The sequence below is a fragment of the Cololabis saira genome, chromosome 11, assembly GCF_033807715.1.
Source record: "Cololabis saira isolate AMF1-May2022 chromosome 11, fColSai1.1, whole genome shotgun sequence".
In the NCBI taxonomy this organism is placed as follows: Eukaryota; Metazoa; Chordata; class Actinopteri; order Beloniformes; family Belonidae; genus Cololabis; species Cololabis saira.
Window position 1 is genome coordinate 45385468 of NC_084597.1, and position 22025 is coordinate 45407492.

The following is a 22025-nucleotide window of genomic DNA, read 5'->3' on the forward strand; positions in this document are numbered from 1 at the left end:
CCTCTCCAGCACCCTGGAATAGACTTTCCCCGGGAGGCTGAGGAGTGTGATTCCCCGGTAGTTGGAACACACCCTCCGGTCCCCCTTTTTGAAGAGAGGGACCACCACCCCGGTCTGCCAGTCCAGAGGCACTGTCCCCGACTGCCACGCGATGCTGCAGAGGCGTGTCAGCCACGACAGCCCTGCAACATCCAGAGACTTGAGGTACTCAGGGCGGATCTCATCCACCCCCGGTGCCTTGCCACTGAGGAGCTTCCGAACTACCTCAGTGACTTCAGCTTGGGTGATGAATGAATCAACCTCTGAATCCTCAGCCTCTGCTTCCTCGACGGAAGGCGTGTCAGCGGGATTGAGGAGATCCTCGAAGTATTCCTTCCACCGCCCGACGATGTCCCCAGTCGAGGTCAACAGCTCCCCTCCTCCACTGTAAACAGTGTTGGTGGAGCACTGCTTCCCCCTCCTGAGGCGCCGGATGGTTTGCCAGAATTTCCTCGAGGCCGACCGGTAGTCCTCCTCCATGGCCTCCCCGAACTTTTCCCAGACCCGAGTTTTTGCTTCCGCGACCGCCCGGGCCGCAGTCCGCTTGGCCTGCCGGTACCCGTCAGCTGCCTCGGGAGTCCGCCGAGCTAGCCAGGCTCGGTAGGACTCCTTCTTCAGCTTGACGGCATCCCTTACTTCCGGTGTCCACCACCGGGTTCGGGGATTGCCGCCGCGACAGGCGCCGGAGACCTTACGGCCGCAGCTCTGGACGGCCGCGTCAACAATGGAAGTGGAGAACATGGTCCATTCGGACTCAATGTCTCCGGCCTCCCTCGGAATCCGGTCAAAGCTCTCCCGGAGGTGGGAGTTGAAGACCTCCCTGACAGAAAAAACCCCAAATAATATGGTCATCAATTCCATTGAAGAAGATATGATGTCATCAAGTTATGATGTCATTAATTCCATTTAAGAATATATGATGTCATCAATTCCATGAACCATTCCATTCCATCAACAAGCTTGTAACAGAGTTTATAAATAGAACTCCTTCTTACTAGTTCTCATCACATCTTTTGACAATGCCACGCAGACGCAGACAGAGCTCTCTAGGGCTGAACGATATACCGTTATCGTATCTATATCGAGATATGAACATTCAAGACATTAATAACGGAAAAGCGACGATATAAACGATATATTTCCGCTCGCCCTGCTTGTACAGCGCGAGCAGTCTCCATAAACATTACTTTTAAGATTGCTCTTGAACGCACCACTACGGCCAGCCAACCACAAAGCTTATTTCATGCTTGCTGTTGATCGACAGCTGAAGCCAACCAATGACAAACATAGGAGGGTGGGAGGGAGGGACACGTGACTGAGACGCACACAGCCCGACACAGGAGAGCGGAGAAGAGCGGAGAAATCCAAACGGAAGAAAAGAGACATGATTGCGGAGGATAATGCGGCCGGTGGCGGTGCTGAATCTAATTTTGTGCCAAAACATAAATAATCCTCCATTACTTGTAGGTATTTTGGATTTAGAAAGGATAATGTCGACCAGAGCGAGGTGTTGTGCAAGTCGTGCTTGGTGAAAATTGCGACGTCGGCCATCCCTTTTTAGTTTTGAAATTACAAAATAAAAATAGAGAAATAAACCAAAATAATCCGTTCCACATCTTTTGTTTTGATAATAAAAAATTCATTGATGTGTTTGAAAATCGAAATTGGGAATTAAAACAGCGAGTGGAAAACTCTTTTCTCTATTTCCTATTCGTTTACTGAAAACAAGGATTGGACAAATGGGGGGATTGCACATGCGCAGTAATAAATTAAGAAAATTGTTTCTGGTTCTTTTGTTCATCAGATTGAAAGTTAACATTTTTAGATATTTAATTGTTGAAACAGAAAATAAATCAAATATGAAACCTGGGAGTGAAACATGAGTTTAATCTGTAATCTGTCTTCACTCCTTCATGAAACTGCAGTGATGTGACAGTCCGTTCAGCTGCAGCGTCCAATCAATAACATGTACTGAACTCTAACTCTAACTGCATTGGTTATTTATTGTTAAAGCGGAGCTACAGTAAAATATTTTGATTATTATTTATTATTGAGTGACTTTATGTTAATGTTGATGACTGGCAGTGAGTTCTAATCAATAAAACTGCACTCTTTTGATTTCTGATGTTTTTATTTTTCTGAAAAATGCTTGGTTTTCACCGAACCGAAGTCATATCGTATCGTATCGATATCGAGATATCTGGCATGAATATCGAGATATGAAATTTTGTCCATATCGTTCAGCCCTAGAGCTCTCGCCCCGTCCGCAGGCGCCGGAGAGTCCGTAGGACCCGCGTCGCCCGCAGACGCAGGAGAGTTGTCCGACGCAGACGCTGAAGGTCAACAGATGATGGAGGGAATCCTGAATGAATGATTTAAAAAAGGAAAAAAATACATAAAAATAAATCATGAAAAAAAAAATAACGTAAAAAAAAACAAACACAAACCCTGATCTTAGTCGCTTGAACCTGTTTTGTATTGGTTCAAGTGACCTGTAAAAAGTGAATGTGAGGTAGGACACTAGAACTTACTGTTCTAGAGGTTGTGGAGGCCCTGTGGCTTAGTTGGTCAAAGCACCTGTCTAGTAAACAGGAGATCCTGGGTTCAAATCCCAGCAGAGCCTCTAGACTCATCTGTGTTTGGATGAGAAAAAGATGATAGACGTCTCATTCATCCATGGTGGTGAAATGGAAAAATGACATGTAGCTTAAAAGAAAAGAAAGGAACATTGAATTTTTTTACTTGAATAATTTACTTGGTTAAAAACCAGCTTTTCTAAAATCTTACTTAAAAAGGGTAAGTTGGATACAGGTCTGTAGTTATTAAAAATGCTGTGATCTAAATTACTCTTCTTTTCACTCGTGCCACAAGGTGGGGTACTCCTCCAATTCTTCTTGACCAAATGTGTATTTCTTTACGTGGTGTTTCTGACAGTCAGTTACTTTCCAAGTTTTACCTCGCTTAAAAAGGTCAAGGACAAGTTTCACAAATACACAGAACAATTCACACGTGCGTAGGACAAGATATACAAATGTATTTTCTATGCGCACACAAATATAACCTGATTTACAAACGTTTTTTTGTCTGTGAGCTGCGCTGGATTTGCGTGGGACTTTTAAGACTTCCCTGACGTGATCAATCCAAAAATACGTTTTTTTTTAACACAGAAGGATCTTCAACCAATCAGATGTCTTCCTTTGTTTCAGCCAATCATAAGAGCGCACCCCACGTGGGGGACGCAGAGCAGTGGATAAAACACGACTTACTCTAAACCAATCAGATTAAAGGGGCGGATACACCTGCCGTTTGAACTGCGTTAGCGCCGTTCGATTAGAAAAGTGATTCAATATATGGAGTTGGTGGAGTAAAGATAAATAAACAAGACAGCAAACAGGATGGAGAGGAGATCACTCTTCTGCTTTTCTTGTGATCTCGGTAAAGAAAACAGCGCGATCAGAGATGGTTTGTCGGGCCGTTCAACCAGAGCCGTCGGGAGAGCTCTTCGTTCTGCCAATGCAGCAACCGATGACAAAAATACATTTGTGTATCTTGTCTTACGCACGTGTGAATTGTCCTGTGCATTTGTGAAACGGTGTGTGCATTTGTGAAACGGTGTGTGCATTTGCGGATCGGTGTGTGCATTTGTGCATTTTGTCCTGTGCATTTGTGAAATGGTGTGTGCATTTGCGGATCGGTGTGTGCATTTGTGCATTTTGTCCTGTGCATTTGTGAAATGGTGTGTGCATTTGCGAATTATGAGACCGTTCTAGCTCCATACTGTTTTGATGTCTGAGACGAGGTAAGTGAGAGGTTGTGGAGGCCCTTTGGCTTAGTTGGTCAAAGCACCTGTCTAGTAAACAGGAGATCCTGGGTTCAAATCCCAGCAGAGCCTCTAGATTCATCTGTGTTTGGATGAGAAAAAGATGATAGACGTCTCATTCATCCATGGTGGTGAAATGGAAAAATGACATGGCTTCAAAATAAAGAAAGGCATATTGAAGGTTTCTCAACCAAAGTTAATTCACACATTCCAGTCTTAAAGTTCTTCTAAGAGAAGTGGACTGCTTGAGAGGGAGGTAATGTCTGGTTCTTCTCCTTTAAAGGGGACATATTATGGCATTTAATGTATATTTTAAATAGGCTTTGAATGTCTTAAAAACAATTTTAAGCTTGTTTTTTCTACATAAATCAGAAATTCAGCCTGTGGGCCGTGTCTATAGTTTTACCGCTTCTAACCCCTTTGTCTGTGCTCCATCCTAAGGGAAGGGGGGGGTATGATAATGAGGCTCTGCGCTGATTGGCTGCTTGAATGACGTGTAGGAGGGGAGGAGACAAAGCGTTGCTCCGGGCAGCGGCTGCGTAGCAAAGCGTGTCCACGGTTCTGCGTTAAATCGACGTGTACCCTACGCCGTAGGCTCTGTGTTGGTGTAACGCGGAACCATAAATCAGCCTTTAGTTCCCTGAAGAGGGAACGGGTCACCTCGTCTTCACACTAATTCACACAGGAAGACTGAATTTAATTTTAAACCCCCTCTTTCCTGGTTTAAATCGTTGGACTCATATGTTTCAAAATTTCTGTGGAAAAATAAAACTCCACGTATTAGTTTAAAGACATTGCAAAAATCCAAAGAATATAGAGGTTTAGAGTTACCTAATTTTCAGTATTACTTCATAGCCAATAAATTACAGTATATTGTAAAATGGTCAAAAGATCATCCTTTAGATAGTCAATGGCTGGACTCAGAGCAAGTTTTTTGTAACGAACTAGAAATCTCAGAGTTACCATTCATTAGTCAAAGTATCAAACATCATAAATGTTTCAAAAGCATTAATATTAGCACAACTTTATCAGCTTGGTGGGAATTTCTTAAAGTAGCTAAAATTTCACTTTTTCCATGTGACCGTACACCCATATTGAACAACCCAGACATCGTGAAAAATGATAAAAAGATGGTTAATTTCGTTCAATGGAGAGATCAAGGAATACGGTATTTACGGCACGTAATTGTAGGAGGACAGTTTGTACCTTTCAATACACTTATTGTTCAATACGGAGTTAGCAGGAATACATTTTTAGAGTATCAACAACTTAAGGCCATAATAAATAAAACATACAAAATTAGCCAATTAGATTTACAACTTCCCGCTAAGATAATAGATTTATTGAATCTAAGCACTTTAAAGTTGTTATCAAAACTCTACAGGTTAGTGTCTAAACTGGACGATTCAGTCTCTCTCCCGATCTCCAAGTGGGAGGCGGATCTCTCTCTTAATACCGACCAGTTTTCTTGGTCACAAATATGCTTAAATACGTTTACTATGACTAAAAACCCAAACCTACAACTTATACAGTACAAAGTTCTTCATAGAATACATTATACTGGACAAAGGATGTTCCAGATGGGCTTTGTCACCTCTAATATCTATATTCACAGTGCACAGAGAACACTCCTGATAATTATATGCATGCTTTATGGTTCTGTACACCGGTACAGAGGTTCTGGAAGGAGATTTGTGAGGATTTATCCACATGGATCAACCACAGAATCCCAGTGTGCCCCACGGTATGTATATTAGGTCACCTGGGAGACACTCAAATAGAACCTAATTGGACACACCGGGTTCTCACTGCCTTATGTATCGCAAAGAAAACCATTCTAGTAAATTGGAAACAAAAATCCAGGTTATGTATCAACCATTTTAGGAATCTTTTATCAGATCATATTAGTAGTGAGATAATGTCTGCCTCCACTGAACAACATTCGGCTGAATTGCACTCTCTGTGGTCCCCTATTATTGGCTTCGTTATCTAGTGGGGGCGGGGGGGGTGGTGATCTCGTAGCCCTTGGGGTTGGGGGTCGGCTTGGGGGGTCTGGGGCGCGGGCCTCCGGTGGCCCCTGCGGGGCGGTGGGGGGGGCCGCGGGGCCCTGTCCCTGGCCGGTGGGGGCCTTGGGGGCCTGTGGGGGGGGTTGCCTCATGGCGGTGGGGGGGGTGGCTGGGGGGGCTCGGGCGGGGGGCTGTGGCTTGGGCGTCTCCGGGTCTCTTTCTTTTTTTTCTATGACATCATCACTGTTATGAAGTAAAAACTAAACCAAAAACCCCAAATAATATGGTCATCAATTCCATTGAAGAAGATATGATGTCATCAAGTTATGATGTCATTAATTCCATTGAAGAAGATATGATGTCATCAAGTTATGATGTCATTAATTCCATTGAAGAAGATATAATGTCATCAAGTTATGATGTCATTATTTCCATTTAAGAATATATGATGTCATCAAGTTATGATGTCATTAATTCCATTGAAGAAGAAATGATGTCATCAATTCCATGAACCATTCCATTCCATCAACAAGCTTGTAACAGAGTTTATAAATAGAACTACTTCTTACTAGTTCTCATCACATCTTTTGACAATGCCACGCAGACGCAGACAGACCTCTCGCCCCGTCCGCAGGCGCCGGAGAGTCCGTAGGACCCGCGTCGCCCGCAGACGCAGGAGAGTTGTCCGACGCAGACGCTGAAGGTCAACAGATGATGGAGGGAATCCTGAATGAATGATTTAAAAAAGGAAAAAAATACATAAAAATAAATCATGAAAAAAAAAATAACGTAAAAAAAAACAAACACAAACCCTGATCTTAGTCGCTTGAACCTGTTTTGTATTGGTTCAAGTGACCTGTAAAAAGTGAATGTGAGGTAGGACACTAGAACTTACTGTTCTAGAGGTTGTGGAGGCCCTGTGGCTTAGTTGGTCAAAGCACCTGTCTAGTAAACAGGAGATCCTGGGTTCAAATCCCAGCAGAGCCTCTAGACTCATCTGTGTTTGGATGAGAAAAAGATGATAGACGTCTCATTCATCCATGGTGGTGAAATGGAAAAATGACATGTAGCTTAAAAGAAAAGAAAGGAACATTGAATTTTTTTACTTGAATAATTTACTTGGTTAAAAACCAGCTTTTATAAAATCTTACTTAAAAAGGGTAAGTTGGATACAGGTCTGTAGTTATTAAAAATGCTGTGATCTAAATTACTCTTCTTTTCACTCGTGCCACAAGGTGGGGTACTCCTCCAATTCTTCTTGACCAAATGTGTATTTCTTTACGTGGTGTTTCTGACAGTCAGTTACTTTCCAAGTTTTACCTCGCTTAAAAAGGTCAAGGACAAGTTTCACAAATACACAGAACAATTCACACGTGCGTAGGACAAGATATACAAATGTATTTTCTATGCGCACACAAATATAACCTGATTTACAAACGTTTTTTTGTCTGTGAGCTGCGCTGGATTTGCGTGGGACTTTTAAGACTTCCCTGACGTGATCAATCCAAAAATACGTTTTTTTTTAACACAGAAGGATCTTCAACCAATCAGATGTCTTCCTTTGTTTCAGCCAATCATAAGAGCGCACCCCACGTGGGGGACGCAGAGCAGTGGATAAAACACGACTTACTCTAAACCAATCAGATTAAAGGGGCGGATACACCTGCCGTTTGAACTGCGTTAGCGCCGTTCGATTAGAAAAGTGATTCAATATATGGAGTTGGTGGAGTAAAGATAAATAAACAAGACAGCAAACAGGATGGAGAGGAGATCACTCTTCTGCTTTTCTTGTGATCTCGGTAAAGAAAACAGCGCGATCAGAGATGGTTTGTCGGGCCGTTCAACCAGAGCCGTCGGGAGAGCTCTTCGTTCTGCCAATGCAGCAACCGATGACAAAAATACATTTGTGTATCTTGTCTTACGCACGTGTGAATTGTCCTGTGCATTTGTGAAACGGTGTGTGCATTTGTGAAACGGTGTGTGCATTTGCGGATCGGTGTGTGCATTTGTGCATTTTGTCCTGTGCATTTGTGAAATGGTGTGTGCATTTGCGGATCGGTGTGTGCATTTGTGCATTTTGTCCTGTGCATTTGTGAAATGGTGTGTGCATTTGCGAATTATGAGACCGTTCTAGCTCCATACTGTTTTGATGTCTGAGACGAGGTAAGTGAGAGGTTGTGGAGGCCCTTTGGCTTAGTTGGTCAAAGCACCTGTCTAGTAAACAGGAGATCCTGGGTTCAAATCCCAGCAGAGCCTCTAGATTCATCTGTGTTTGGATGAGAAAAAGATGATAGACGTCTCATTCATCCATGGTGGTGAAATGGAAAAATGACATGTAGCTTCAAAATAAAGAAAGGCATATTGAAGGTTTCTCAACCAAAGTTAATTCACACATTCCAGTCTTAAAGTTCTTCTAAGAGAAGTGGACTGCTTGAGAGGGAGGTAATGTCTGGTTCTTCTCCTTTAAAGGGGACATATTATGGCATTTAATGTATATTTTAAATAGGCTTTGAATGTCTTAAAAACAATTTTAAGCTTGTTTTTTCTACATAAATCAGAAATTCAGCCTGTGGGCCGTGTCTATAGTTTTACCGCTTCTAACCCCTTTGTCTGTGCTCCATCCTAAGGGAAGGGGGGGGTATGATAATGAGGCTCTGCGCTGATTGGCTGCTTGAATGACGTGTAGGAGGGGAGGAGACAAAGCGTTGCTCCGGGCAGCGGCTGCGTAGCAAAGCGTGTCCACGGTTCTGCGTTAAATCGACGTGTACCCTACGCCGTAGGCTCTGTGTTGGTGTAACGCGGAACCATAAATCAGCCTTTAGTTCCCTGAAGAGGGAACGGGTCACCTCGTCTTCACACTAATTCACACAGGAAGACTGAATTTAATTTTAAACCCCCTCTTTCCTGGTTTAAATCGTTGGACTCATATGTTTCAAAATTTCTGTGGAAAAATAAAACTCCACGTATTAGTTTAAAGACATTGCAAAAATCCAAAGAATATAGAGGTTTAGAGTTACCTAATTTTCAGTATTACTTCATAGCCAATAAATTACAGTATATTGTAAAATGGTCAAAAGATCATCCTTTAGATAGTCAATGGCTGGACTCAGAGCAAGTTTTTTGTAACGAACTAGAAATCTCAGAGTTACCATTCATTAGTCAAAGTATCAAACATCATCAATGTTTCAAAAGCATTAATATTAGCACAACTTTATCAGCTTGGTGGGAATTTCTTAAAGTAGCTAAAATTTCACTTTTTCCATGTGACCGTACACCCATATTGAACAACCCAGACATCGTGAAAAATGATAAAAAGATGGTTAATTTCGTTCAATGGAGAGATCAAGGAATACGGTATTTACGGCACGTAATTGTAGGAGGACAGTTTGTACCTTTCAATACACTTATTGTTCAATACGGAGTTAGCAGGAATACATTTTTAGAGTATCAACAACTTAAGGCCATAATAAATAAAACATACAAAATTAGCCAATTAGATTTACAACTTCCCGCTAAGATAATAGATTTATTGAATCTAAGCACTTTAAAGTTGTTATCAAAACTCTACAGGTTAGTGTCTAAACTGGACGATTCAGTCTCTCTCCCGATCTCCAAGTGGGAGGCGGATCTCTCTCTTAATACCGACCAGTTTTCTTGGTCACAAATATGCTTAAATACGTTTACTATGACTAAAAACCCAAACCTACAACTTATACAGTACAAAGTTCTTCATAGAATACATTATACTGGACAAAGGATGTTCCAGATGGGCTTTGTCACCTCTAATATCTATATTCACAGTGCACAGAGAACACTCCTGATAATTATATGCATGCTTTATGGTTCTGTACACCGGTACAGAGGTTCTGGAAGGAGATTTGTGAGGATTTATCCACATGGATCAACCACAGAATCCCAGTGTGCCCCACGGTATGTATATTAGGTCACCTGGGAGACACTCAAATAGAACCTAATTGGACACACCGGGTTCTCACTGCCTTATGTATCGCAAAGAAAACCATTCTAGTAAATTGGAAACAAAAATCCAGGTTATGTATCAACCATTTTAGGAATCTTTTATCAGATCATATTAGTAGTGAGATAATGTCTGCCTCCACTGAACAACATTCGGCTGAATTGCACTCTCTGTGGTCCCCTATTATTGGCTTCGTTATCTAGTGGGGGCGGGGGGGTGGTGATCTCGTAGCCCTTGGGGTTGGGGGTCGGCTTGGGGGGTCTGGGGCGCGGGCCTCCGGTGGCCCCTGCGGGGCGGTGGGGGGGGCCGCGGGGCCCTGTCCCTGGCCGGTGGGGGCCTTGGGGGCCTGTGGGGGGGGTTGCCTCATGGCGGTGGGGGGGGTGGCTGGGGGGGCTCGGGCGGGGGGCTGTGGCTTGGGCGTCTCCGGGTCTCTTTCTTTTTTTTCTATGACATCATCACTGTTATGAAGTAAAAACTAAACCAAAAACCCCAAATAATATGGTCATCAATTCCATTGAAGAAGATATGATGTCATCAAGTTATGATGTCATTAATTCCATTGAAGAAGATATGATGTCATCAAGTTATGATGTCATTAATTCCATTGAAGAAGATATGATGTCATCAAGTTATGATGTCATTATTTCCATTTAAGAATATATGATGTCATCAAGTTATGATGTCATTAATTCCATTGAAGAAGAAATGATGTCATCAATTCCATGAACCATTCCATTCCATCAACAAGCTTGTAACAGAGTTTATAAATAGAACTACTTCTTACTAGTTCTCATCACATCTTTTGACAATGCCACGCAGACGCAGACAGACCTCTCGCCCCGTCCGCAGGCGCCGGAGAGTCCGTAGGACCCGCGTCGCCCGCAGACGCAGGAGAGTTGTCCGACGCAGACGCTGAAGGTCAACAGATGATGGAGGGAATCCTGAATGAATGATTTAAAAAAGGAAAAAAATACATAAAAATAAATCATGAAAAAAAAAATAACGTAAAAAAAAACAAAAAACAAACACAAACCCTGATCTTAGTCACTTGAACCTGTTTTGTATTGGTTCAAGTGACCTGTAAAAAGTGAATGTGAGGTAGGACACTAGAACTCACTATTCTAGAGGTTGTGGAGGCCCTGTGGCTTAGTTGGTCAAAGCACCTGTCTAGTAAACAGGAGATCCTGGGTTCAAATCCCAGCAGAGCCTCTAGACTCATCTGTGTATTGATGAGAAAAAGATTATAGATGTCTCATTCATTCATGGTTCAACCATGGTGGTAAAATGACATGTAGCTTAAACAAAATAAAGGCACATTGAATGTTTCTTACCCAAAGTTAATTCGCACATTCAAGTTCTTCTAAGAGATGTGGACTGCTTGAGAGGGAGGTAATGTCTGGTTCTTCTCCTTTTAGTCACTTTAATGCTTTGCTGTTCTTCACTCGTGCCACAAGGTGGGGTACTCCTCCAATTCTTCTTGACCAAATGTGTATTTCTTTACGTGGTGTGTCTGACAGTCAGTTACTTTCCAAGTTTGACCTCGCTTAAAAAGGTCAAGGACAAGTTTCACAAATACACAGAACAATTCACACGTGCGTAGGACAAGATATACAAATGTATTTTTGATGCACACACAAATATAACCTGATTTACAAACGTTTTTTTGTCTGTGAGCTGCGCTGGATTTGCGTGGGACTTTTAAGACTTCCCTGACGTGATCAATCCAAAAATACGTTTTTTTTAAACACAGAAGGATCTTCAACCAATCAGATGTCTTCCTTTGTTTCAGCCAATCATAAGAGCGCACCCCACGTGGGGGACGCAGAGCAGTGGATAAAACACGACTTACTCTAAACCAATCAGATTAAAGGGGCGGATACACCTGCCGTTTGAGCTGCGTTAGCGCCGTTCGGTTAGAAAAGTGATTCAATATATGGAGTTGGTGGAGTAAAGATAAATAAACAAGAACGCAAACAGGATGGAGAGGAGATCACTCTTCTGCTTTTCTTGTGATCTCGGTAAAGAAAACAGCGCGATCAGAGATGGTTTGTCGGGCCGTTCAACCAGAGCCGTCGGGAGAGCTCTTCGTTCTGCCAATGCAGCAACCGATGACAAAAATACATTTGTGTATCTTGTCTTACGCACGTGTGAATTGTCCTGTGCATTTGTGAAACGGTGTGTGCATTTGTGAAACGGTGTGTGCATTTGCGGATCGGTGTGTGCATTTGTGCATTTTGTCCTGTGCATTTGTGAAATGGTGTGTGCATTTGCGAATTATGAGACCGTTCTAGCTCCATACTGTTTTGATGTCTGAGACGAGGTAAGTGAGAGGTTGTGGAGGCCCTGTGGCTTAGTTGGTCAAAGCACCTGTCTAGTAAACAGGAGATCCTGGGTTCAAATCCCAGCAGAGCCTCTAGACTCATCTGTGTTTGGATGAGAAAAAGATGATAGACGTCTCATTCATCCATGGTGGTGAAATGGAAAAATGACATGTAGCTTCAAAATAAAGAAAGGCATATTGAAGGTTTCTCAACCAAAGTTAATTCACACATTCCAGTCTTAAAGTTCTTCTAAGAGAAGTGGACTGCTTGAGAGGGAGGTAATGTCTGGTTCTTCTCCTTTAAAGGGGACATATTATGGCATTTAATGTATATTTTAAATAGGCTTTGAATGTCTTAAAAACAATTTTAAGCTTGTTTTTTCTACATAAATCAGAAATTCAGCCTGTGGGCCGTGTCTATAGTTTTACCGCTTCTAACCCCTTTGTCTGTGCTCCATCCTAAGGGAAGGGGGGGGTATGATAATGAGGCTCTGCGCTGATTGGCTGCTTGAATGACGTGTAGGAGGGGAGGAGACAAAGCGTTGCTCCGGGCAGCGGCTGCGTAGCAAAGCGTGTCCACGGTTCTGCGTTAAATCGACGTGTACCCTACGCCGTAGGCTCTGTGTTGGTGTAACGCGGAACCATAAATCAGCCTTTAGTTCCCTGAAGAGGGAACGGGTCACCTCGTCTTCACACTAATTCACACAGGAAGACTGAATTTAATTTTAAACCCCCTCTTTCCTGGTTTAAATCGTTGGACTCATATGTTTCAAAATTTCTGTGGAAAAATAAAACTCCACGTATTAGTTTAAAGACATTGCAAAAATCCAAAGAATATAGAGGTTTAGAGTTACCTAATTTTCAGTATTACTTCATAGCCAATAAATTACAGTATATTGTAAAATGGTCAAAAGATCATCCTTTAGATAGTCAATGGCTGGACTCAGAGCAAGTTTTTTGTAACGAACTAGAAATCTCAGAGTTACCATTCATTAGTCAAAGTATCAAACATCATCAATGTTTCAAAAGCATTAATATTAGCACAACTTTATCAGCTTGGTGGGAATTTCTTAAAGTAGCTAAAATTTCACTTTTTCCATGTGACCGTACACCCATATTGAACAACCCAGACATCGTGAAAAATGATAAAAAGATGGTTAATTTCGTTCAATGGAGAGATCAAGGAATACGGTATTTACGGCACGTAATTGTAGGAGGACAGTTTGTACCTTTCAATACACTTATTGTTCAATACGGAGTTAGCAGGAATACATTTTTAGAGTATCAACAACTTAAGGCCATAATAAATAAAACATACAAAATTAGCCAATTAGATTTACAACTTCCCGCTAAGATAATAGATTTATTGAATCTAAGCACTTTAAAGTTGTTATCAAAACTCTACAGGTTAGTGTCTAAACTGGACGATTCAGTCTCTCTCCCGATCTCCAAGTGGGAGGCGGATCTCTCTCTTAATACCGACCAGTTTTCTTGGTCACAAATATGCTTAAATACGTTTACTATGACTAAAAACCCAAACCTACAACTTATACAGTACAAAGTTCTTCATAGAATACATTATACTGGACAAAGGATGTTCCAGATGGGCTTTGTCACCTCTAATATCTATATTCACAGTGCACAGAGAACACTCCTGATAATTATATGCATGCTTTATGGTTCTGTACACCGGTACAGAGGTTCTGGAAGGAGATTTGTGAGGATTTATCCACATGGATCAACCACAGAATCCCAGTGTGCCCCACGGTATGTATATTAGGTCACCTGGGAGACACTCAAATAGAACCTAATTGGACACACCGGGTTCTCACTGCCTTATGTATCGCAAAGAAAACCATTCTAGTAAATTGGAAACAAAAATCCAGGTTATGTATCAACCATTTTAGGAATCTTTTATCAGATCATATTAGTAGTGAGATAATGTCTGCCTCCACTGAACAACATTCGGCTGAATTGCACTCTCTGTGGTCCCCTATTATTGGCTTCGTTACCTAGTGGGGGCGGGGGGGTGGTGATCTCGTAGCCCTTGGGGTTGGGGGTCGGCTTGGGGGGTCTGGGGCGCGGGCCTCCGGTGGCCCCTGCGGGGCGGTGGGGGGGGCCGCGGGGCCCTGTCCCTGGCCGGTGGGGGCCTTGGGGGCCTGTGGGGGGGGGTTGCCTCATGGCGGTGGGGGGGGTGGCTGGGGGGGCTCGGGCGGGGGGCTGTGGCTTGGGCGTCTCCGGGTCTCTTTCTTTATTTTCTATGACATCATCACTGTTATGAAGTAAAAACTAAACCAAAAACCCCAAATAATATGGTCATCAATTCCATTGAAGAAGATATGATGTCATCAAGTTATGATGTCATTAATTCCATTGAAGAAGATATGATGTCATCAAGTTATGATGTCATTAATTCCATTGAAGAAGATATGATGTCATCAAGTTATGATGTCATTATTTCCATTTAAGAATATATGATGTCATCAAGTTATGATGTCATTAATTCCATTGAAGAAGAAATGATGTCATCAATTCCATGAACCATTCCATTCCATCAACAAGCTTGTAACAGAGTTTATAAATAGAACTACTTCTTACTAGTTCTCATCACATCTTTTGACAATGCCACGCAGACGCAGACAGACCTCTCGCCCCGTCCGCAGGCGCCGGAGAGTCCGTAGGACCCGCGTCGCCCGCAGACGCAGGAGAGTTGTCCGACGCAGACGCTGAAGGTCAACAGATGATGGAGGGAATCCTGAATGAATGATTTAAAAAAGGAAAAAAATAAATAAAAATAAATCATGAAAAAAAAAATAACGTAAAAAAAAACAAAAAACAAACACAAACCCTGATCTTAGTCACTTGAACCTGTTTTGTATTGGTTCAAGTGACCTGTAAAAAGTGAATGTGAGGTAGGACACTAGAACTCACTGTTCTAGAGGTTGTGGAGGCCCTGTGGCTTAGTTGGTCAAAGCACCTGTCTAGTAAACAGGAGATCCTGGGTTCAAATCCCAGCAGAGCCTCTAGACTCATCTGTGTATTGATGAGAAAAAGATTATAGATGTCTCATTCATTCATGGTTCAACCATGGTGGTGAAATGAAAAAATGACATGTAGCTTAAACAAAATAAAGGCACATTGAATGTTTCTTACCCAAAGTTAATTCGCACATTCAAGTTCTTCTAAGAGATGTGGACTGCTTGAGAGGGAGGTAATGTCTGGTTCGTCTCCTTTTAGTCACTTTAATGCTTTGCTGTTCTTCACTCGTGCCACAAGGTGGGGTACTCCTCCAATTCTTCTTGACCAAATGTGTATTTCTTTACGTGGTGTGTCTGACAGTCAGTTACTTTCCAAGTTTGACCTCGCTTAAAAAGGTCAAGGACAAGTTTCACAAATACACAGAACAATTCACACGTGCGTAGGACAAGATATACAAATGTATTTTTGAGGCACACACAAATATAACCTGATTTACAAACGTTTTTTTGTCTGTGAGCTGCGCTGGATTTGCGTGGGACTTTTAAGACTTCCCTGACGTGATCAATCCAAAAATACGTTTTTTTTTAACACAGAAGGATCTTCAACCAATCAGATGTCTTCCTTTGTTTCAGCCAATCATAAGAGCGCACCCCACGTGGGGGACGCAGAGCAGTGGATAAAACACGACTTACTCTAAACCAATCAGATTAAAGGGGCGGATACACCTGCCGTTTGAACTGCGTTAGCGCCGTTCGATTAGAAAAGTGATTCAATATATGGAGTTGGTGGAGTAAAGATAAATAAACAAGACAGCAAACAGGATGGAGAGGAGATCACTCTTCTGCTTTTCTTGTGATCTCGGTAAAGAAAACAGCGCGATCAGAGATGGTTTGTCGGGCCGTTCAACCAGAGCCGTCGGGAGAGCTCTTCGTTCTGCCAATGCAGCAACCGATGACAAAAATACATTTGTGTATCTTGTCTTACGCACGTGTGAATTGTCCTGTGCATTTGTGAAACGGTGTGTGCATTTGTGAAACGGTGTGTGCATTTGCGGATCGGTGTGTGCATTTGTGCATTTTGTCCTGTGCATTTGTGAAATGGTGTGTGCATTTGCGGATCGGTGTGTGCATTTGTGCATTTTGTCCTGTGCATTTGTGAAATGGTGTGTGCATTTGCGAATTATGAGACCGTTCTAGCTCCATACTGTTTTGATGTCTGAGACGAGGTAAGTGAGAGGTTGTGGAGGCCCTGTGGCTTAGTTGGTCAAAGCACCTGTCTAGTAAACAGGAGATCCTGGGTTCAAATCCCAGCAGAGCCTCTAGACTCATCTGTGTTTGGATGAGAAAAAGATGATAGACGTCTCATTCATCCATGGTGGTGAAATGGAAAAATGACATGTAGCTTCAAAATAAAGAAAGGCATATTGAAGGTTTCTCAACCAAAGTTAATTCACACATTCCAGTCTTAAAGTTCTTCTAAGAGAAGTGGACTGCTTGAGAGGGAGGTAATGTCTGGTTCTTCTCCTTTAAAGGGGACATATTATGGCATTTAATGTATATTTTAAATAGGCTTTGAATGTCTTAAAAACAATTTTAAGCTTGTTTTTTCTACATAAATCAGAAATTCAGCCTGTGGGCCGTGTCTATAGTTTTACCGCTTCTAACCCCTTTGTCTGTGCTCCATCCTAAGGGAAGGGGGGGGTATGATAATGAGGCTCTGCGCTGATTGGCTGCTTGAATGACGTGTAGGAGGGGAGGAGACAAAGCGTTGCTCCGGGCAGCGGCTGCGTAGCAAAGCGTGTCCACGGTTCTGCGTTAAATCGACGTGTACCCTACGCCGTAGGCTCTGTGTTGGTGTAACGCGGAACCATAAATCAGCCTTTAGTTCCCTGAAGAGGGAACGGGTCACCTCGTCCTCACACTAATTCACACAGGAAGACTGAATTTAATTTTAAACCCCCTCTTTCCTGGTTTAAATCGTTGGACTCATATGTTTCAAAATTTCTGTGGAAAAATAAAACTCCACGTATTAGTTTAAAGACATTGCAAAAATCCAAAGAATATAGAGGTTTAGAGTTACCTAATTTTCAGTATTACTTCATAGCCAATAAATTACAGTATATTGTAAAATGGTCAAAAGATCATCCTTTAGATAGTCAATGGCTGGACTCAGAGCAAGTTTTTTGTAACGAACTAGAAATCTCAGAGTTACCATTCATTAGTCAAAGTATCAAACATCATCAATGTTTCAAAAGCATTAATATTAGCACAACTTTATCAGCTTGGTGGGAATTTCTTAAAGTAGCTAAAATTTCACTTTTTCCATGTGACCGTACACCCATATTGAACAACCCAGACATCGTGAAAAATGATAAAAAGATGGTTAATTTCGTTCAATGGAGAGATCAAGGAATACGGTATTTACGGCACGTAATTGTAGGAGGACAGTTTGTACCTTTCAATACACTTATTGTTCAATACGGAGTTAGCAGGAATACATTTTTAGAGTATCAACAACTTAAGGCCATAATAAATAAAACATACAAAATTAGCCAATTAGATTTACAACTTCCCGCTAAGATAATAGATTTATTGAATCTAAGCACTTTAAAGTTGTTATCAAAACTCTACAGGTTAGTGTCTAAACTGGACGATTCAGTCTCTCTCCCTATCTCCAAGTGGGAGGCGGATCTCTCTCTTAATACCGACCAGTTTTCTTGGTCACAAATATGCTTAAATACGTTTACTATGACTAAAAACCCAAACCTACAACTTATACAGTACAAAGTTCTTCATAGAATACATTATACTGGACAAAGGATGTTCCAGATGGGCTTTGTCACCTCTAATATCTATATTCACAGTGCACAGAGAACACTCCTGATAATTATATGCATGCTTTATGGTTCTGTACACCGGTACAGAGGTTCTGGAAGGAGATTTGTGAGGATTTATCCACATGGATCAACCACAGAATCCCAGTGTGCCCCACGGTATGTATATTAGGTCACCTGGGAGACACTCAAATAGAACCTAATTGGACACACCGGGTTCTCACTGCCTTATGTATCGCAAAGAAAACCATTCTAGTAAATTGGAAACAAAAATCCAGGTTATGTATCAACCATTTTAGGAATCTTTTATCAGATCATATTAGTAGTGAGATAATGTCTGCCTCCACTGAACAACATTCGGCTGAATTGCACTCTCTGTGGTCCCCTATTATTGGCTTCGTTACCTAGTGGGGGCGGGGGGGTGGTGATCTCGTAGCCCTTGGGGTTGGGGGTCGGCTTGGGGGGTCTGGGGCGCGGGCCTCCGGTGGCCCCTGCGGGGCGGTGGGGGGGGCCGCGGGGCCCTGTCCCTGGCCGGTGGGGGCCTTGGGGGCCTGTGGGGGGGGTTGCCTCATGGCGGTGGGGGGGGTGGCTGGGGGGGCTCGGGCGGGGGGCTGTGGCTTGGGCGTCTCCGGGTCTCTTTCTTTATTTTCTATGACATCATCACTGTTATGAAGTAAAAACTAAACCAAAAACCCCAAATAATATGGTCATCAATTCCATTGAAGAAGATATGATGTCATCAAGTTATGATGTCATTAATTCCATTGAAGAAGATATGATGTCATCAAGTTATGATGTCATTAATTCCATTGAAGAAGATATGATGTCATCAAGTTATGATGTCATTATTTCCATTTAAGAATATATGATGTCATCAAGTTATGATGTCATTAATTCCATTGAAGAAGAAATGATGTCATCAATTCCATGAACCATTCCATTCCATCAACAAGCTTGTAACAGAGTTTATAAATAGAACTACTTCTTACTAGTTCTCATCACATCTTTTGACAATGCCACGCAGACGCAGACAGACCTCTCGCCCCGTCCGCAGGCGCCGGAGAGTCCGTAGGACCCGCGTCGCCCGCAGACGCAGGAGAGTTGTCCGACGCAGACGCTGAAGGTCAACAGATGATGGAGGGAATCCTGAATGAATGATTTAAAAAAGGAAAAAAATAAATAAAAATAAATCATGAAAAAAAAAATAACGTAAAAAAAAACAAAAAACAAACACAAACCCTGATCTTAGTCACTTGAACCTGTTTTGTATTGGTTCAAGTGACCTGTAAAAAGTGAATGTGAGGTAGGACACTAGAACTCACTGTTCTAGAGGTTGTGGAGGCCCTGTGGCTTAGTTGGTCAAAGCACCTGTCTAGTAAACAGGAGATCCTGGGTTCAAATCCCAGCAGAGCCTCTAGACTCATCTGTGTATTGATGAGAAAAAGATTATAGATGTCTCATTCATTCATGGTTCAACCATGGTGGTGAAATGAAAAAATGACATGTAGCTTAAACAAAATAAAGGCACATTGAATGTTTCTTACCCAAAGTTAATTCGCACATTCAAGTTCTTCTAAGAGATGTGGACTGCTTGAGAGGGAGGTAATGTCTGGTTCGTCTCCTTTTAGTCACTTTAATGCTTTGCTGTTCTTCACTCGTGCCACAAGGTGGGGTACTCCTCCAATTCTTCTTGACCAAATGTGTATTTCTTTACGTGGTGTGTCTGACAGTCAGTTACTTTCCAAGTTTGACCTCGCTTAAAAAGGTCAAGGACAAGTTTCACAAATACACAGAACAATTCACACGTGCGTAGGACAAGATATACAAATGTATTTTTGAGGCACACACAAATATAACCTGATTTACAAACGTTTTTTTGTCTGTGAGCTGCGCTGGATTTGCGTGGGACTTTTAAGACTTCCCTGACGTGATCAATCCAAAAATACGTTTTTTTTTAACACAGAAGGATCTTCAACCAATCAGATGTCTTCCTTTGTTTCAGCCAATCATAAGAGCGCACCCCACGTGGGGGACGCAGAGCAGTGGATAAAACACGACTTACTCTAAACCAATCAGATTAAAGGGGCGGATACACCTGCCGTTTGAACTGCGTTAGCGCCGTTCGATTAGAAAAGTGATTCAATATATGGAGTTGGTGGAGTAAAGATAAATAAACAAGACAGCAAACAGGATGGAGAGGAGATCACTCTTCTGCTTTTCTTGTGATCTCGGTAAAGAAAACAGCGCGATCAGAGATGGTTTGTCGGGCCGTTCAACCAGAGCCGTCGGGAGAGCTCTTCGTTCTGCCAATGCAGCAACCGATGACAAAAATACATTTGTGTATCTTGTCTTACGCACGTGTGAATTGTCCTGTGCATTTGTGAAACGGTGTGTGCATTTGTGAAACGGTGTGTGCATTTGCGGATCGGTGTGTGCATTTGTGCATTTTGTCCTGTGCATTTGTGAAATGGTGTGTGCATTTGCGGATCGGTGTGTGCATTTGTGCATTTTGTCCTGTGCATTTGTGAAATGGTGTGTGCATTTGCGAATTATGAGACCGTTCTAGCTCCATACTGTTTTGATGTCTGAGACGAGGTAAGTGAGAGGTTGTGGAGGCCCTGTGGCTTAGTTGGTCAAAGCACCTGTCTAGTAAACAGGAGATCCTGGGTTCAAATCCCAGCAGAGCCTCTAGACTCATCTGTGTTTGGATGAGAAAAAGATGATAGACGTCTCATTCATCCATGGTGGTGAAATGGAAAAATGACATGTAGCTTCAAAATAAAGAAAGGCATATTGAAGGTTTCTCAACCAAAGTTAATTCACACATTCCAGTCTTAAAGTTCTTCTAAGAGAAGTGGACTGCTTGAGAGGGAGGTAATGTCTGGTTCTTCTCCTTTAAAGGGGACATATTATGGCATTTAATGTATATTTTAAATAGGCTTTGAATGTCTTAAAAACAATTTTAAGCTTGTTTTTTCTACATAAATCAGAAATTCAGCCTGTGGGCCGTGTCTATAGTTTTACCGCTTCTAACCCCTTTGTCTGTGCTCCATCCTAAGGGAAGGGGGGGGTATGATAATGAGGCTCTGCGCTGATTGGCTGCTTGAATGACGTGTAGGAGGGGAGGAGACAAAGCGTTGCTCCGGGCAGCGGCTGCGTAGCAAAGCGTGTCCACGGTTCTGCGTTAAATCGACGTGTACCCTACGCCGTAGGCTCTGTGTTGGTGTAACGCAGAACCATAAATCAGCCTTTAGTTCCCTGAAGAGGGAACGGGTCACCTCGTCCTCACACTAATTCACACAGGAAGACTGAATTTAATTTTAAACCCCCTCTTTCCTGGTTTAAATCGTTGGACTCATATGTTTCAAAATTTCTGTGGAAAAATAAAACTCCACGTATTAGTTTAAAGACATTGCAAAAATCCAAAGAATATAGAGGTTTAGAGTTACCTAATTTTCAGTATTACTTCATAGCCAATAAATTACAGTATATTGTAAAATGGTCAAAAGATCATCCTTTAGATAGTCAATGGCTGGACTCAGAGCAAGTTTTTTGTAACGAACTAGAAATCTCAGAGTTACCATTCATTAGTCAAAGTATCAAACATCATCAATGTTTCAAAAGCATTAATATTAGCACAACTTTATCAGCTTGGTGGGAATTTCTTAAAGTAGCTAAAATTTCACTTTTTCCATGTGACCGTACACCCATATTGAACAACCCAGACATCGTGAAAAATGATAAAAAGATGGTTAATTTCGTTCAATGGAGAGATCAAGGAATACGGTATTTACGGCACGTAATTGTAGGAGGACAGTTTGTACCTTTCAATACACTTATTGTTCAATACGGAGTTAGCAGGAATACATTTTTAGAGTATCAACAACTTAAGGCCATAATAAATAAAACATACAAAATTAGCCAATTAGATTTACAACTTCCCGCTAAGATAATAGATTTATTGAATCTAAGCACTTTAAAGTTGTTATCAAAACTCTACAGGTTAGTGTCTAAACTGGACGATTCAGTCTCTCTCCCGATCTCCAAGTGGG

The 22025-nt window shown here is 42.0% G+C and overlaps 10 non-coding genes across 10 annotated transcripts; all 10 read left to right on the forward strand.

The window, feature by feature from the left end:
- The first annotated feature begins 2588 nt into the window (after window positions 1-2588).
- On the forward strand, window positions 2589-2662 carry trnat-agu (transfer RNA threonine (anticodon AGU)). The gene has a single exon. It is a non-coding gene; the product is annotated as a tRNA-Thr (tRNA).
- A 1195-nt stretch (window positions 2663-3857) lies between these two features.
- Window positions 3858-3931, forward strand: trnat-agu (transfer RNA threonine (anticodon AGU)). The gene has a single exon. It is a non-coding gene; the product is annotated as a tRNA-Thr (tRNA).
- A 2847-nt stretch (window positions 3932-6778) lies between these two features.
- trnat-agu (transfer RNA threonine (anticodon AGU)) lies at window positions 6779-6852 on the forward strand. Its single transcript has one exon. It is a non-coding gene; the product is annotated as a tRNA-Thr (tRNA).
- Window positions 6853-8047: 1195 nt separating this feature from the next.
- On the forward strand, window positions 8048-8121 carry trnat-agu (transfer RNA threonine (anticodon AGU)). Its single transcript has one exon. It is a non-coding gene; the product is annotated as a tRNA-Thr (tRNA).
- Window positions 8122-10976: 2855 nt separating this feature from the next.
- Window positions 10977-11050, forward strand: trnat-agu (transfer RNA threonine (anticodon AGU)). Its single transcript has one exon. It is a non-coding gene; the product is annotated as a tRNA-Thr (tRNA).
- A 1130-nt stretch (window positions 11051-12180) lies between these two features.
- On the forward strand, window positions 12181-12254 carry trnat-agu (transfer RNA threonine (anticodon AGU)). Its single transcript has one exon. It is a non-coding gene; the product is annotated as a tRNA-Thr (tRNA).
- A 2856-nt stretch (window positions 12255-15110) lies between these two features.
- trnat-agu (transfer RNA threonine (anticodon AGU)) lies at window positions 15111-15184 on the forward strand. The gene has a single exon. It is a non-coding gene; the product is annotated as a tRNA-Thr (tRNA).
- Window positions 15185-16384: 1200 nt separating this feature from the next.
- Window positions 16385-16458, forward strand: trnat-agu (transfer RNA threonine (anticodon AGU)). The gene has a single exon. It is a non-coding gene; the product is annotated as a tRNA-Thr (tRNA).
- A 2855-nt stretch (window positions 16459-19313) lies between these two features.
- Window positions 19314-19387, forward strand: trnat-agu (transfer RNA threonine (anticodon AGU)). The gene has a single exon. It is a non-coding gene; the product is annotated as a tRNA-Thr (tRNA).
- Window positions 19388-20587: 1200 nt separating this feature from the next.
- trnat-agu (transfer RNA threonine (anticodon AGU)) lies at window positions 20588-20661 on the forward strand. The gene has a single exon. It is a non-coding gene; the product is annotated as a tRNA-Thr (tRNA).
- Window positions 20662-22025: the final 1364 nt, after the last annotated feature.